This window comes from Sciurus vulgaris (genome assembly GCF_902686455.1).
Source record: "Sciurus vulgaris genome assembly, chromosome: 8".
Classification (NCBI taxonomy): domain Eukaryota; kingdom Metazoa; phylum Chordata; class Mammalia; order Rodentia; family Sciuridae; genus Sciurus; species Sciurus vulgaris.
The window spans coordinates 70,140,537-70,155,292 of record NC_136468.1 but is presented as its reverse complement, the minus strand read 5'-3'; the positions used below and the strand labels follow the sequence as shown (position 1 = coordinate 70,155,292).

General features: G+C 39.4%; 1 long non-coding RNA gene across 2 annotated transcripts in view; it reads right to left on the bottom strand.

The window, feature by feature from the left end:
• Positions 1-14,756, bottom strand: part of LOC306667432 — a 49,339-nt gene that overhangs the window by 31,943 nt on the left and 2,640 nt on the right. Inside the window, exon 1 of one of the 2 annotated variants that reach the window (XR_013765546.1) lies at positions 575-1,656. The exons of the other annotated variant lie outside the window; for it this stretch is intronic. This is a non-coding gene — a long non-coding RNA (uncharacterized lncRNA). Of the gene's footprint in view, positions 1-574; positions 1,657-14,756 lie in introns of those variants that run through there. 2 annotated transcript variants of the gene reach the window in all.

Below are 14,756 nucleotides of genomic sequence, written 5' to 3'. Positions count from 1 at the left end.
CTTTCTTGAAGCTCCTTTTCTCCAAAACATTTCCACACAAAATCCATACAACTCATTCTCTTGCTCTCATTTCCTTCTGATCTAGCCTCTTGCCTTTGTACTGGGTCACTCTCTCCTGCCATAGGTTTGAGTTGACCAGGGTGTTGCTATTTTCCAAGTCACTTGGCCATAAATAAGGGTGAGTTGCTCCCCAGTGAAGGTTGGGGTCCTGAACAGGCAATAGCTACACTTCCCAAGTACAGCTCACTGAGCCAGAGGGAGGGAAATCCTTTCCTTCCCGTTCTGTCATGCTTCCTCCAGACAACTGGTTGCATTAAAGAGCTAAGGGGAAAAAAAGTTTTGAAAGCCTTTACAATTACTATGAAGAATATTTACATATACTTACACAGTTTAACATAGGCACAAATGTAACCTGTAGGCCTCTCAATCATCTCTAGCCATCAAACAAATTAGTGTGATCAAACTAATTAGTGTGTATGCATTCCCCACACCTGCCCCTCTTCCTTCCTTGCCTCCCCACGACAAGCTTGACTAGGCATAGTCATAAGTCATAGTCATTCACTTTGCTGCTCACCAGAATTCTTTCCCAGCCCTAACTCTGTGCTTTGCAGCAGTGAACATAAGAACTTCGAGCACAGTCTCACAGGCTGCTTCCCTCACGAGCTTGGAGGCTCTTTGCAGCAGCACCGCCTGCTCGAATTTTCCAGAAGAGAGCTTCCGTCGGCTTACGTGATTCCAACCCTCACCCCTCTGCTGCTTCTCTCTCCTTGTAAGAAACAGAAAAGTGATTGATTTTTTTTTTTTTCTGCCACAGCTAGCAGCCTAAGCAGGACTTCTCCCCTCAACACCCGCCAGTCCACTGCACCTAGTTTCTCTTCTAGGAAAATCTTGAACCTATGTGTCATCTTGAGTGTTACTCGTTGACTGGTAAAGTGACCCCACTGGATGCATTCTGCTTCCCTGACAACCTGTCTATAATGATCCTATACACTGAACAAATTTTTCAGTTATACAAAGTTAATACATTAACCATATTTAATCAGATCATACAGAGTTTTTGACCAGAGATAGAAAGTATCCTTCATTCTCACCTACACTCTGGGATTAAGTGTGCAGAATTCGCAGCAGTATCTGACATAGTTACACACACAACTGTAGTTCACTTTGACAATCACCAAAGGCTAGCAGAGAGGAGGTTGACCGCACTTCCTATTCACTAGGTGGCCACCACTTTGAGTACAGCATATACAATGTACTTCAAAGCTCTCTCCAGGCAACCCAACATTGCAACAAGACTTAAAATCTAGGTAAGATTTTTGTTTGTTTGTTTTGGTACCAGGGATTGAACTCAGGGGAACTTGACCACTGAGCCACATCCCCAGCCCCATTTTTAATTTATTCAGAGACAGGGTCTCTGGGACAAGGAAAGATGGTGGAATGAGACAGACATCATTACATTACGTACATGTATGATTACACAAATGGTATGAATCTACATCATGTACAATCATAGAAGTGAAAAGTTGTACCCCATTTGTGTACAATGAATCAAAATGCAGTCTGTAAAAATAAAAATAAATAAATTAGCACTTTCCCATTGCTAAGGCAACTCTCCATCCTCCTGCCTCAGCCACCCAAGCTGCTGGGATTATAGGCGTGGCACAGCACAATCCAATCTTCAGTACTGTTACTTTGTTACTTCTTACAGTGAAAACAAAATGGTCACAATAAAAATTTTTAAAAAACAACTTAAAAATCTACCAGCTGAATTATTTGGGAAAAGATACAGTCGGGAAAGCAGTAGATGCAGTTGGACCAAATTTATGACCAGCTAAATGCAGGTGACAGCTCAGAATTATGATTTTCTCCCTGACACTGCCCCTCATTCAGGAAAGTGGAGCTCCAAAATGTAAGATTTGAGGAGGTTCCTGGTCCCTGGTCCTCATTCACCGAGGAATACTAGAATTGTCTTAGCCGCGGCTACACAGCTGGTTGGTGGAAATGCCAAGGCAGATGGATGGAAAGGAACTTCCAGGACAGCACTGCTTCTGTTACACCCTTCCTTTCAAGACAACTTGCTCTTTTAACAGATCCTAGGCACTATTGAGTGGGTCATCATATACAGCAGATCATTTTCCAAATTGACTAATTTTTTTACGCGGATGACCTACGCTATAAGTTAAATATTTTGAACATGTTAGTAAACATTTTATAGAAAGTAATTCTGCTTGGAAGAAAACAAAGGACAAGCTAGCCAAATAGAAATACTTTATCATTGAGATGTTACTGAACATCTTTTTTAGGACAAGTGTCTTTTGAGAATAGCCAACTATGCAAACATAATGTTGCAGTCATTACATATGTAATGGTTATCCATACTAGCAAGGTTCATTTTGACATATTCACTTATGCACAGAATATAATTTGCTCCATTGTTATCCCCAGTACTCGTCCACTTTTCTTCCCCTCCTCCCTTGCCTTCTTCCCCTTTCTCTTGTCTACTGGGCTGCAATTTTTTAATGGGTGCTTTATAGATACACATAAAGGTGGAACTCACTGGTATACTCACATATGTACACAGCATAATTTGGACAATTTCATTCTGCATTTCCTACCTTTTCCTGTCCCTCCTCCCTCTCCTTCAATTCCCTTCCTCTACTTCACTGATCTCCCTTCTATTTTTGTGGGATTCCCCCACCCCCACTTTTTAATATTTCCTTATTTCTTTGTAGTTTCCACACATGAAAGAAAAGCATTCAACCTTCAGCTTTCTGAGTCTGGCTTATTTCACTTAGCAACATGTTCTCTAGCTTCAGTGGAATTATTTTAAAAGTCCTCAAAAATTTACCATGTTTTAAAAATAGGGCCACACTTAAATGGACCACAAGTTTGATATTGTTTTATATTACAAAATGTAGTTATTTAAAAAGCTTACTTGATTTTTGTAGGAAAACAAAATATAAGCCTCATTACTAGAAGAACTAGTTGGTTAAAAGCATTACATCTACATGATGTACAAGCAATTTCTAGGACTTTGTAATAAGTCAACCAGAAATCCAGATAATTTCTGTCAAAGTGATAGCTAACTTAAATTGAAACTTTCTCTTGATTCTCAGTTTAGTGAGCCAATTAAAAGTATCATTTTACTGTAAACTTTCTAGAGTAGAAATGGAAGTTAAATGGAGCCCATAAATCCAACAACCAAACCAGTGTTTGAGAATTCCAGAGGTCTGTACCATGGGAAGACGCTCAAAGCTTGGGAAAGCTGTATAAACATTCCATATCTAAAGATAAACACTCGAGGATCTTTATGACATCCAGGTTCAGTCTTCTGCTGGTCTTATTGCATTATGACTCATCTAGGGAAGGAAAAATATAAATGGGCAAGATGAAATTCAGGATTAAAGCTACAATTGCTTTCACTTGGAAATGACAAGTTTAATTACTTACAAGTCACTATTTAAAAAGTCAATCTATTTAGATATGATGGATATTTATTGGGTAGTTGGGATTGAACCCAGGGGTGCTCTACCACTGAGCTATGTCCTCCTTTTTTATTTTTCATTTTGAAACAGGGTCTCACTAAGTTGCCCATGATGACCGCAGACTTGCAGACCTCCTACCTCCGCCTCCTGGATATCTGGGATTATCCATGAGTGCCACAGTGCTTGGGTAATATGATGTTTTAAATGAAAAGTTTTCCTTTTTAAAAATCCCAGTTCTATTCTTTTTCTTTTTCTTTTCTTTTCTTTCTTTCTTTCTTTTTTTTTTTTTTTTTTTTTTTTTTTTTGTTGAACACAATACCTTTATTTATTTTTATGTGGTGCTGAGGATGGAACCCAGTGCCTCTCACGTGCTGGACAAGCGCTCTACCACTGAGCTACAGCCCCAGACCCCCAGTTCAATTCTTGAACTCTTGTTCATCAGCATACATTCTACCCAGCAGCATGGAAATGTGTATGCTAAATTTTAGTCTTGACAAAATAATTTTCTCTCATCCCACTTTGGGGAGCAAACTAATATAAAGACAATTGAAAGATTTGAATACTTACATAAACACATGACTCTGATGGAGGGAAAGTCTGAAAGCAGCTTACCATATTTTGATTGGAACACAGAAGCAAAGGAAGTAGTTAAAAAAATTATTGCTACTATAACATTGCATTTAAACCCAGACAAACCAAAACACTTCCTATTTAATCCCAACTCAAGTTTCCATAAAGTACTGGCATATTTTAGTGAACCTCAGCAAGCATGATTTATTTTTGCAAGTTTTCTCTGCCCAAAGCATGGACTCTCTGCTTGGATGTGAACATTGCCCAATATCTACATCTAGGCTGTGGAATCTATCAAAGTGAACTTCTAAGAATGCAACCACAAGAAACTGTTTCAGTTTTTAAATATTTTAAGCCAGGCTTGGTGGCACATGACTGTAATCTCGGAGATTTAGGAGACATCAAGATGCTGTCTCAAAAAATAAATAAGGCTAGGGATGTGACTCAGTGGTAAAGCACCCCTGGGCTAAATTCTCAATACCAAAATAAATATTTTATTAGAACAAGGGTTATACATATTCAATATAGAGAAAAATTGAAGTAAATAGGAAAAGGCAGCTTAATATTTTGGGCTATGTAGATAAATCCTGAGTGGTCCTCCTTTTAGTCCCTTGAGAATTACAAATATGTACGTGATATGCATGTTGTAAATTTTTTCATAATTGGAACCTACTTCTCCCCCTATCTGATGTTGTAAAAATAGGCCCTGCTGTTTTTAGGCAACTGCTTGGTGTTCCGTTACATGCGTCTAGCATGGTTACTTTAACTAATCTTCTAGTGGTCATTTTGGATTATTTACAGTTTTTCTGTAATAAAACAATATTGCCAACATCTTTATATGCATAGTTTGGTACACTTTCCAATCAAAGTCAGTTATGTACATTTCAAATTAAAATATGTTTTAGGTAGCCCTCCGAGGAAGCAGGTTTACCTTATTGATACTCATTTATGCTACAACCTCATGAGGCTTATGACAGATGAGGTGACAAAAACTTTGCTAATCATTGACTTAACATTATATTGTCACCACTTGAGCTTTGAAAATGACTGAACATCGGGTCACTTCTTGATAGTCCTCATGTAGTCTATACTCCCCTCTTTATAGAGCAGTCATTGAACAAGTACATGTTGCATTAATACTTTGTGTTAATACTTCATACATGTAAATCACAGCAATCTGTATTTTCCCCACAGTATAAAGTGAAATGTGTGTATGTTTTACTTTTTATTTTAATTTTTTTGAGATGGGGCCTCACTAAATATCTGAGGCTAGCCTTGAACTTGAGATCCTCCTGCCTCAGCCTCCTGAGTTCTGGGATCACCAATGCACATCACTGTGATTGGCTGTGTATGTGCTTTTTAAAGTATTAAAGTGTATTTCACCTTGGTCAAAGAATCATCCATAAATGGTATCTCCTCAGAAAGTTCAATGGGCTGAGTCCAAAGCATTCATTCCCTTGTTCCTGAATTGTTCTCAACAGGTAGTTGATGAGCACCTGCCAGGTAACAGTTCTGTATTGGTTAAACTAAGATGTTCTCAAGGCATTTGAAATGCAGTATATAAGAAAACTGTGCTCAGCAGGGTGCAGGGTGCACACCCGTAATCTCAGAGTCCTGGGAGGCTAGGCCGGAGCATCCCCAAGTTGGAAGCCAGATTGGGTAATTTAGAAAGAGCCTGTCTCAAAATACAGAAAGGGAGCTGGGTGTAGTGGCACATGCCTGTGATCCCAGTGGCTCAGGAGGCTGAGGCAGGAGGATCACAAGTTCAAACCCAGCCTCAGCAACTTACTAAGGCGCTAAGCAACTTAGTGAGACCCTGTCTCTCAATAAAATATAAAAAGGGCTCGGGCTGTGGCTCAGTGGTAGACATGCACGGGTCCAATCCTTGGTATTCCCAAAACCAAAACAAGAAACAAAAATACCTGTATTCATATACTAGCCATTCATTTAACGGTTACTCATTGCCCAGCTACAGTATGCTCTGTACTCTGCAATTTCTGAAGACATGTTACCAAGTACCAGAAGCAGAGTGCCTGGTTTCATGGCCCATCTGTTCTAGAAAAATCTAGAAATTTTCTCTCCCATTGGCATAAGTATTGTACCAAGTGGCAGTATGGTTGAGAAGGTGCTACATGCAAGGAGCTATCTGATCTGAGGTATAGACAGGAGGAAAGGCTGACTTGGCAGAGAAGTCATTCCAGTTGGAAGGAATTGTAGGATCAAAATGCAGGGTTTGAATTTTGCAAAGGGTGAGTATGTTGAGGCTGGAAGTGGGTGGGATGGGAGGGGAAGCTGATAGACTGAGAATGCAGAGACCACAGCGAGATTATATAGGGGTCAAACTTCAAATGCTGACTTAAGGCACCTGAACTTAGTACCTATTTCAGAGATAAGGAAACTGAGGCACCAGAGGGATGGGATTTACCATGGTCCCAAAGTAAAAGCTTGTCAAGTCTTTCAGTAAATCCATTGATGACTAGTGAATTTTTTTTATTTAATAATGTATTTTTTTATTGTAAACAAATGGGATACATGTTGTTTCTCTGTTTGTACATGGCGTAAAGGCATACCATTTGTGTAATCATAAATTTACATACAGTAATGTTGTTTGATTCATTCTGTTATTTTTTCCCTTCCCCTCACCCCTCCCACCCCTCTTTTCCCTCTATACAGTCCTTCCTTCCTCCATACTTGCCCCCCTCCCTAACCCTAACTCTAACCCTAAGACTAACCCTACCCTCCCCCCATTATATGTCATCATCCACTTATTAGCGATATCATTCGTCCTTTGGCTTTTTGAGATTGGCTTATCGCACTTAGCATGATATTCTCCAATTTCATCCATTTGCCTGAAAATGCCATAATTTTATCATTCTTTATGACTGAGTAATATTCCATTGTATATATATACCACAGCTTCTTTATCCACTCATCAATTGAAGGACATCTAGGTTGGTTCCACAGTCTGGCTATTGTGAATTGAGCAGCTATGAACATTGATGTGGCTGTATCTCTATAGTATGCTGATTTTAAGTCCTTTGGGTATAGGCCAAGGAGTGGGATAGCTGGGTCCAATGGTGGTTCCATTCCAAGCTTTCTGAGGAATCTCCACACTGCTTTCCAGAGTGGCTGCACTAATTTACAGCCCCACCAGCAATGTATGAGTGTACCTTTCTCCCCACATCCTCGCCAACACCTGTTGTTGCTTGTATTCTTGATAATCGCCATTCTAATTGGGGTGAGATGGAATCTTAGGGTGGTTTTGATTTGCATTTCTCTTATTACTAGAGATGGTGAACATTTTTCCATATGTTTGTTGATTGCTTGTAGATCTTCTTCTGTGAAGTGTCTATTCATTTCCTTAGCCCATTTGTCGACTGGATTATTTGCCTGCTTGGTATAGAGTTTTTTGAGTTCTTTATAGATTGTGGAGATTAGTGCTCTATCTGAAGTATGATTGGCAAAGATATTCTCCCACTCTGTAGGCTCTTTCTTCGCATTGCTGATAGTTTCCTTTGCTGAGAGAAAGCTTTTTAGTTTGAATCTATCCCAGTTATTGATTCTTGCTTTTATTTCTTGTGCTATGGGAATCCTGTTAAGGAAGTCTGGTCCTAAGCCGACATGTTGAAGGTCTGGACCTACTTTTTCTTCTATAATCTGCAGGGTCTCTGGTCTGATTCCGAGGTCCTTAATCCATTTTGAGTTTAGTTTCATGCATGGTGAGAGATATGGGTTTAGTTTCATTCTGTTGCATATGGATTTCCAATTCTCCCAGCACCATTTGTTGAAGAGGCTATCTTTTCTCCATTGCATATTTTTGGCCCCTTTGTCTAGTATGAGAAAATTGTATTTATTTGGGTTTGTGTCCGTGTCCTCTATTCTGTACCATTGATCTACCTTTCTATTTTGGTACCAATCCATGCTGTTTTTATTACATTGCTTTGTAGTAGAGTTGAAGATCTGGTATTGCAATACCCCCTGTTTCACTCTTCCTACTAAGGATTGCTTTAGCTATTCTTGGTTTCTTATTCTTCCAGATGAATTTCATAATTGCTTGCTCTATTTCTGTAAGGTACGTCATTGGGATTTTAATTGGAATTGCATTGAATTTGTATAGCACTTTAGGTAGTATGGCCATTTTGACAATATTAATTCTGCCTATCCAAGAACATGGAAGATCTTTCCATCTTCTAAGGTGTTCTTTAATTTCTTTCTTTAGTGTTCTGTAGTTCTCATTGTAGAGGTCTTTCACCTCTTTTGTGAGATTGATTCCCAAGTATTTTATTTTTTTCGAGGCTATTGTGAATGGGATAGTTTTCCTAATTTCTCTTTCTGAAGATTCATCACTTATGTATAAAAATGCATTGGATTTATGAGCATTGATCTTGTAACCTGCTACTTTACTGAATTCACTTATGAGTTGTAAGAGTTTTCTGGTGGAATTTCCAGGTTCCTCTAAATATATAATCATGTCACCAGCGAACAGGGATAGTTTGAGTTCTTCTTTTCCAATTCGTATCCCTTTAATTTCTTTGGTTTGTCTAATTGCTCTGGCCAGAGTCTCAAGAATGATGTTGAATAGAAGTGGTGAAAGAGGGCATCCCTGCCTTGTTCCAGTTTTTAGGGAGAATGCTTTCAATTTTTCACCATTTAGAATGATATTAGCCATGGGCTTAGCATAGATGGCCTTTACAATGTTAAGGAATGTTCCCACTATCCCTATTTTTTCTAGTGTTTTGAGCATGAAGAGGTGCTGTATTTTATCAAATGCTTTTTCTGCATCTATTGAAATAATCATGTGATTCTTGACTTTAAGTCTATTGATATGGTGAATGACATTTATTGATTTCCGGATGTTGAACCAACCTTGCATCCCTGACTGGTGAATTTTTAATTCACTGACCTTTGAATTTGTATTTCAAAGAAAAAATTCAAACAGCATTATAGGCAACTTCTATAGCCTACTTTCTTCAATTATGGGAAACATTTGTTCTTCAGAACAGTTTTGGCTAGAATTTTTGTTCTGGGAAAAGCATTCTCCTTGTTTTAAAAAATAAAAAAGATGAGTGAGGCAAGAATCCCCTTTTACTCCCACCCCAAACAATTCCTGTATCTTCCCCCTAAAATACCTACTGTTATTTATTATGCCTCCTCCTAGAACTTTATCATTTTTTATGTTTATATAAATGTGTACTTTTGCTTTATTTAAATAAATAGGTCATTGTTTGGGGGGCTAGGAGTATATAGCTCAATGGCAGAGCACTTGCCTGAAATGCATGAGGCCCTGGGTTTGATCCCCAGCATTACAAACAAACCAAAAAGTACCCTTGCTGTTCCATCATCTTAAACTTGAACCCTTGTTTATTTATCAATAGCATGTGTGTAAGGGAATTTCCACGAAACCACGCTGGACACGGGAAATCACATAAGGGAATTTATTAAGCAAACAGTGTCTCCCTGCAGGGTAAGAGAGAAAATGAGAGGAAAAGAGAAAGGAAAAGAAAGGGGGCACGCTAGAGAGAGTGAAAAGCCAGGAGGATAGAAAAAAGTGTATAGGACAGACAGAAGGATGGGGAAAGATGGTGGGGAAGCTGCAGTAAAACAGTTGAATTCCCATGTGCTAACAGGGGACCAATATCGGAGAAGGATACGTGCAAGCTGACTGATGAACCAATAGCTGGCCAGGATGTTCACAGATTGACAAGCGGTTGGGAGGCGGGGAAAATTACTGCACCTGATGGGCGGGGGAGCAGCTTTATACATTACAATGTGTATTAAGATAAACCTGGTCTTCATTAAATATAAAATATGTAACCACTGTACACAGCCATGCTTGGCACATAATACATGCTCAAGAAATGATCGCTAAAAAGTGAGAGATGTTGCTGATGAGGCTTAAGGTACTAATTAGGTAGTCATAGGTCAATCAGATCATGGTAACTATCACCACATGAATGAAAAAATCCTCTGGGTATCCAGATGACTGGACTGTCAGCTCCATGTTTCAGGATTTCCAAAAGGACCACTGAGAAATCATTTAGTCCTAGATCCTCACTAGAATGGAGGCTCACGCTGGCGTTTCACTAGCCATACTGAAGACAGCAAACACATCCTACAACGTCTCAGGCTGGCAAAAAGCCCAATATTTGAAACAGCACCTAATTCTAGAGGGAGACCTAGTGCTGACTTGTTTCTGATGTGATAAAAATGCAGCTGTGCTCGGTGCTGGGTGGGCTGGTCTTCATAAATCTGATTAGCAGCCTCGGCAGCAGCAAGTACTGCAGCCATGATGAAATTAATGCTCTCTCTAGAGGGGCAGCGCTTTTCTTCTAGATCAACTGCAGTCATAGAGTTAATTCATCTCCAAGGCCAAGGGCATTATGGCTGGGCAAGAGGAGGCAAAACTGCTGCTGTTTGAGAAAGGAGATGGTTTTTACTAGCATTTCTACAACTTCTAAAATGTGCTCAGAGCAAAGACTGTTTTCCCAGGGCACAAATACTGGATTGGAAATTAGGACCGGCTTTCAGTACGAGCCCTGAATAGTAGTAGAGTGGCTAACTTGCTAATTAAACCCAGTTTCCCGGATCACCCTAGGTAATGATTAACAATCCAGAACTGTGAAATAATCTAATCTACTCTTGCTACAAATTGATCATTGAGACTCGGGGACAAAGACATGGCCAGAACCTTACCAGGTTTAAGATACAGGTTAAATAGAAGGCACTTTTCATTCAATAAGCATTTCCTAAGTATTCAACATATTCCAGGCACAGGACTAGGAATGCTTAAGGAAGTATTATAAGGATTTCAGGGGCCCACTAAGATATCTGACCTTGACCTTTCAAAAAAGAGAAAGGAGAAGAATTTGGATAAAACAGATTAAAGACTTAGATATTTAAACACTGGAATAAAGGAAGCTCACTTTTCTTCTCTGACTTTTACAGAATTGTAGTTTCCTTCTGAAGCTAGAGAAAGCACCCTTAACTGAAATAAAATTATTCCAAATCTTTAAAATAAAACTTGAGGTGAATTCATTAAAGAGATTAAATGAATTTAGTAGGTAGAGAGGAGTGAAGGGAGAGGAAGGGGTATGGGGGTAGGAAGGATAGTAGAGTGAAACAGACATTATTACCTCATGTACATATATGACTGCATGACTGATATGATACTACAATATGAACAATCAGAAAAATGAGAGATTATACTCCATTTATGTATGATTTATCAAAACTATATAAATGCATTCTATTCTCATGTAAAACTAATTAGAACAAATAAAAAAAAATTTAAAAACATCCCCCTGCCCAAAATTTAGTAAATATTAACCACTACTTACTCAGTCTGACAATGTATTTCTAGTAAACATAGTGGTTTACTTCATGAAGGTAAAAAGTCATAATAAGCCAGAAAAATGAAGCTTGGGTTGATGGCTAGTATTCCAATATGAAGGCACACAATTGACTACATTCAAGTGAACCCTAGTATGAATCTGATATAATTTTCCTTTAAAGAGCCTTCCTACAGCTGTCTAGCCCTACCTCAGGCATCAATCTCTCTGCTGTCCATTTTTAAAGAGCCAGGTTAGCAACCAGGTGCCCAAATTCATAAACAAAGAATAAGTAGTGAACTGAAAAATCTTGCCCCATTTAGAGTGTTTCTATGGTATCCTGTTAAATATAGATTGGAACTTTAAAAGTTTGGAATTCATGGGCGTAGATAGGCAGAAACGAAGATCCCATTGGATCTTGCCACTTTCTTGGGAAGCAAAGTGCATGGGTGTTCAATCTTGCAAAACACTTGTAGCTTGGATGAGGTCTTCTTGGGCCTATTTTAGTCACTATCTTAAAACAGTCAAGTGAAGAGGCTGGTACTCCCCTGTGACATCACTTTTGAGATATTTAAGAATAGATAGGTGATCATTCTTTTCTTTTTTCCTTTTTGTATCAGGGATAGAACCCAGGGGCACTCAATCACTGAGCCACATCCCCACCCCTTTTTATATTTCATTTAGAGACAGGGTCTTGCTAAGTTGCTTAGGGCCTCACTAAGTTGCTGAGGCTGGGTTTGAATTTGTGATCCTCCTGCCTCAGCCTCCTGAGCTGCTGGAATTACAGGGATGTGCCACCACACTGGGCGATGTATGATCATTCTTAGGACAATGTCGATAAAGACCTGCCAGCATCAGTCTGCATAAACTACATTATGTTGCAATTAAGGGGCTAAGGGGAGTCACTCAAATCTCAGGTTACAAAACAACAAAGACGTATCTTTCATGCTACATATCCAGAAAAAAGTTATTGGCTAAGGTAAAATGCTGGCTTCAGACATAGCTGGATCAAGACACTTCAAGGTGGTCCTTTAAGAATCCACCTTTCAGCTTTCCTCTGTGTTGACTCCATTCTCAAGCAGTCTCCACCAGTTCCAGGATGACATCCATATAAGTCTGGAAGGAAGAGAGGCTTACTACCCAGGAATTCCCACAAAAATCCCAGAGTTGCTCTAACTGGAAAATTTGAGTTTCATATCTACCCCTAAACCAATCAAGGGAAAGGAGATGGAAATGCCCCAATCAGCCAAGAGCTGATGGAAGGATTAGCCCCATCTAAACATCTGAGCTAAAAATGTGAGAAGGCTAGTCCCTCAAAAAAAAAAAAAAAAAAAAAAAAAAAATCCAAGGGAGGTAGCCAGATGAAGGGAGAATGGATATAGTGTAAACTCAAACAACAGACTTATTGTTATCTCCTAAACTTGAAACATATTGAGAAATCAAGGAAGCTGTATGAAATTTAACACACATGAAGCACCTGTATATGAGTGAAATTTGGAAGTATTCCTAAAATGAACTAAGTTGGATGGTGATAGTTCTTTTTCTCCTTAACTAGAGAGATTCGTGTCAGGTTGCAAGGAAGTGGACATGTAAAAACTAAGGAAATTTTTTCACGAGATCGATTCTGAATCTCACAAGGTCCAATAATATCTAATTTTCAAAGCAACAAAAATCTAATGTCTTTCGTGAGAACAAGTTTATGTAAATATGTTTTAGGACAGAACAATCAAAGTCTAGAAAGTCTAGAATGTGATGTTCCTGTTGTGTCACCGCTGATCAGAATTTAAGATGTGACCTATAAGTGGCATTGTAGGACTGTGAATGAAGGTGACCTTAAATGATTCTTGGTGGGTTTTTTCAGATGAAAATAGAAAATGCCTCAGGGAAATAACTGTTCCACATTCTTTGAAGAAGAACAACCAACAATTTGCAATTCCATCTGCCATTCAAAATGTTGCAGAACAGTGAAGACTTCTTCACGCAGAAGTAGGTAGTGCCGGGTGAGTACAAGAGAGGATGTCACCAGACACAGTGAAGCCCTGGCAGGCTGACCACAAGATGCTCATTCCTCCTAAACCTGTAACATTTTCAGAAATCAAGAAAGTTGTATGAAATATAACAGGCAAGAAGAATTGGCTCACATGTAAAATTTGGTAGCTAGAAAGTGGACATTTAAGATTTAAGGATTTAAAACACAGAAACTAGTTTTTATTTCCTTCTCAAGCACCTCTAAAAATGCCCCATGACATGATAGCCAATGGTAATACAGAAATTAATGTTACACAGTACTTTTCCCTGTCTCACTGTCTATTGGAGAAAAGGGTACAAAGAGTTATAGCATTATGTCATATATGCTGTGTTGGGTTTTTACTAGATGGAAGAAAGGTTCATGTAAAAAGCCATGTTTAAGTGGATTCTACAAAGATGAATAGAGTTGATCAAGTTGATAATGTCAAGGAGGATCCATGTAGCAGAGAAAGAAAGTCACAAAGGTATCAAATATGTCATGTACAAGGAAAGAGCAAAGGGAAACCACTGAAGGCTACTGAACAAGAGAATCATAAAGGCCGGGAACAGCGGCACACACCTGTAATCCCAGCGGCTCAGGAGGCTGAAGCAAAGGGATTGCAAATTCAAAGCCAGTCTCGGCAATTTAGCGAGACCCTGTCTCTAAATAAAAAATAAAAAGTGCTGGAGATGTGGCTCAGTGTCTAAGTACCCCTGGGTTGAATTCCTGGTATTGGGGGAAGGAAGAAGAAAGAAGAAAGAAGAAAGAAGGAAGAAAGAAGAAGAAGGAGGAGGAGGAGGAGGAGGGGAGGAGGAGGAGGAGGGGAGGAGGAGGAGGAGGAAGAGGAAGAGGAAGAAGAAAAAGAAAAGAAGGGGCTGGGGATATAGCTCAGTTGGTAGAGTGCTTGCCTCACAAGTACAACGCCCTGGGTTCAATCCCCAGCATCGCAAAAAAAAAAAAAAAAAAAAAAAGAGAGGAGAATAGCGTAATCCAGGCTGTGCCTCTGAAATCTCCTTCTGGGGATATTAGGAAGGTTTTGACTGCAGACAAGAGAGGTTGAAAGTAGAAAAAGAGCCAGGGGCTCCTATTTGCATTCAGGCTTCATTGAAAGGAGACTAAACTAAGGAAGCAGGGCAATGAGGTTGGAGCAGCAAGGACATGACAGCTAGTTGCTAGGAAAGTAGAAATGGCAGAATGGCAGGACCTCATGAGGGGGTTGGGGAGTGAGTGTAGGGGAGGAAGTGTCCACGTTCCCAGGTTGGCTTCATGGGCATGTGATTTATACGGTTAGACTCAGGAGAGTACTGTGGTGGGTTTAATGCTTTGCTGTCACTGCCCTTACATTATTTTAATAACAAGGGGGCT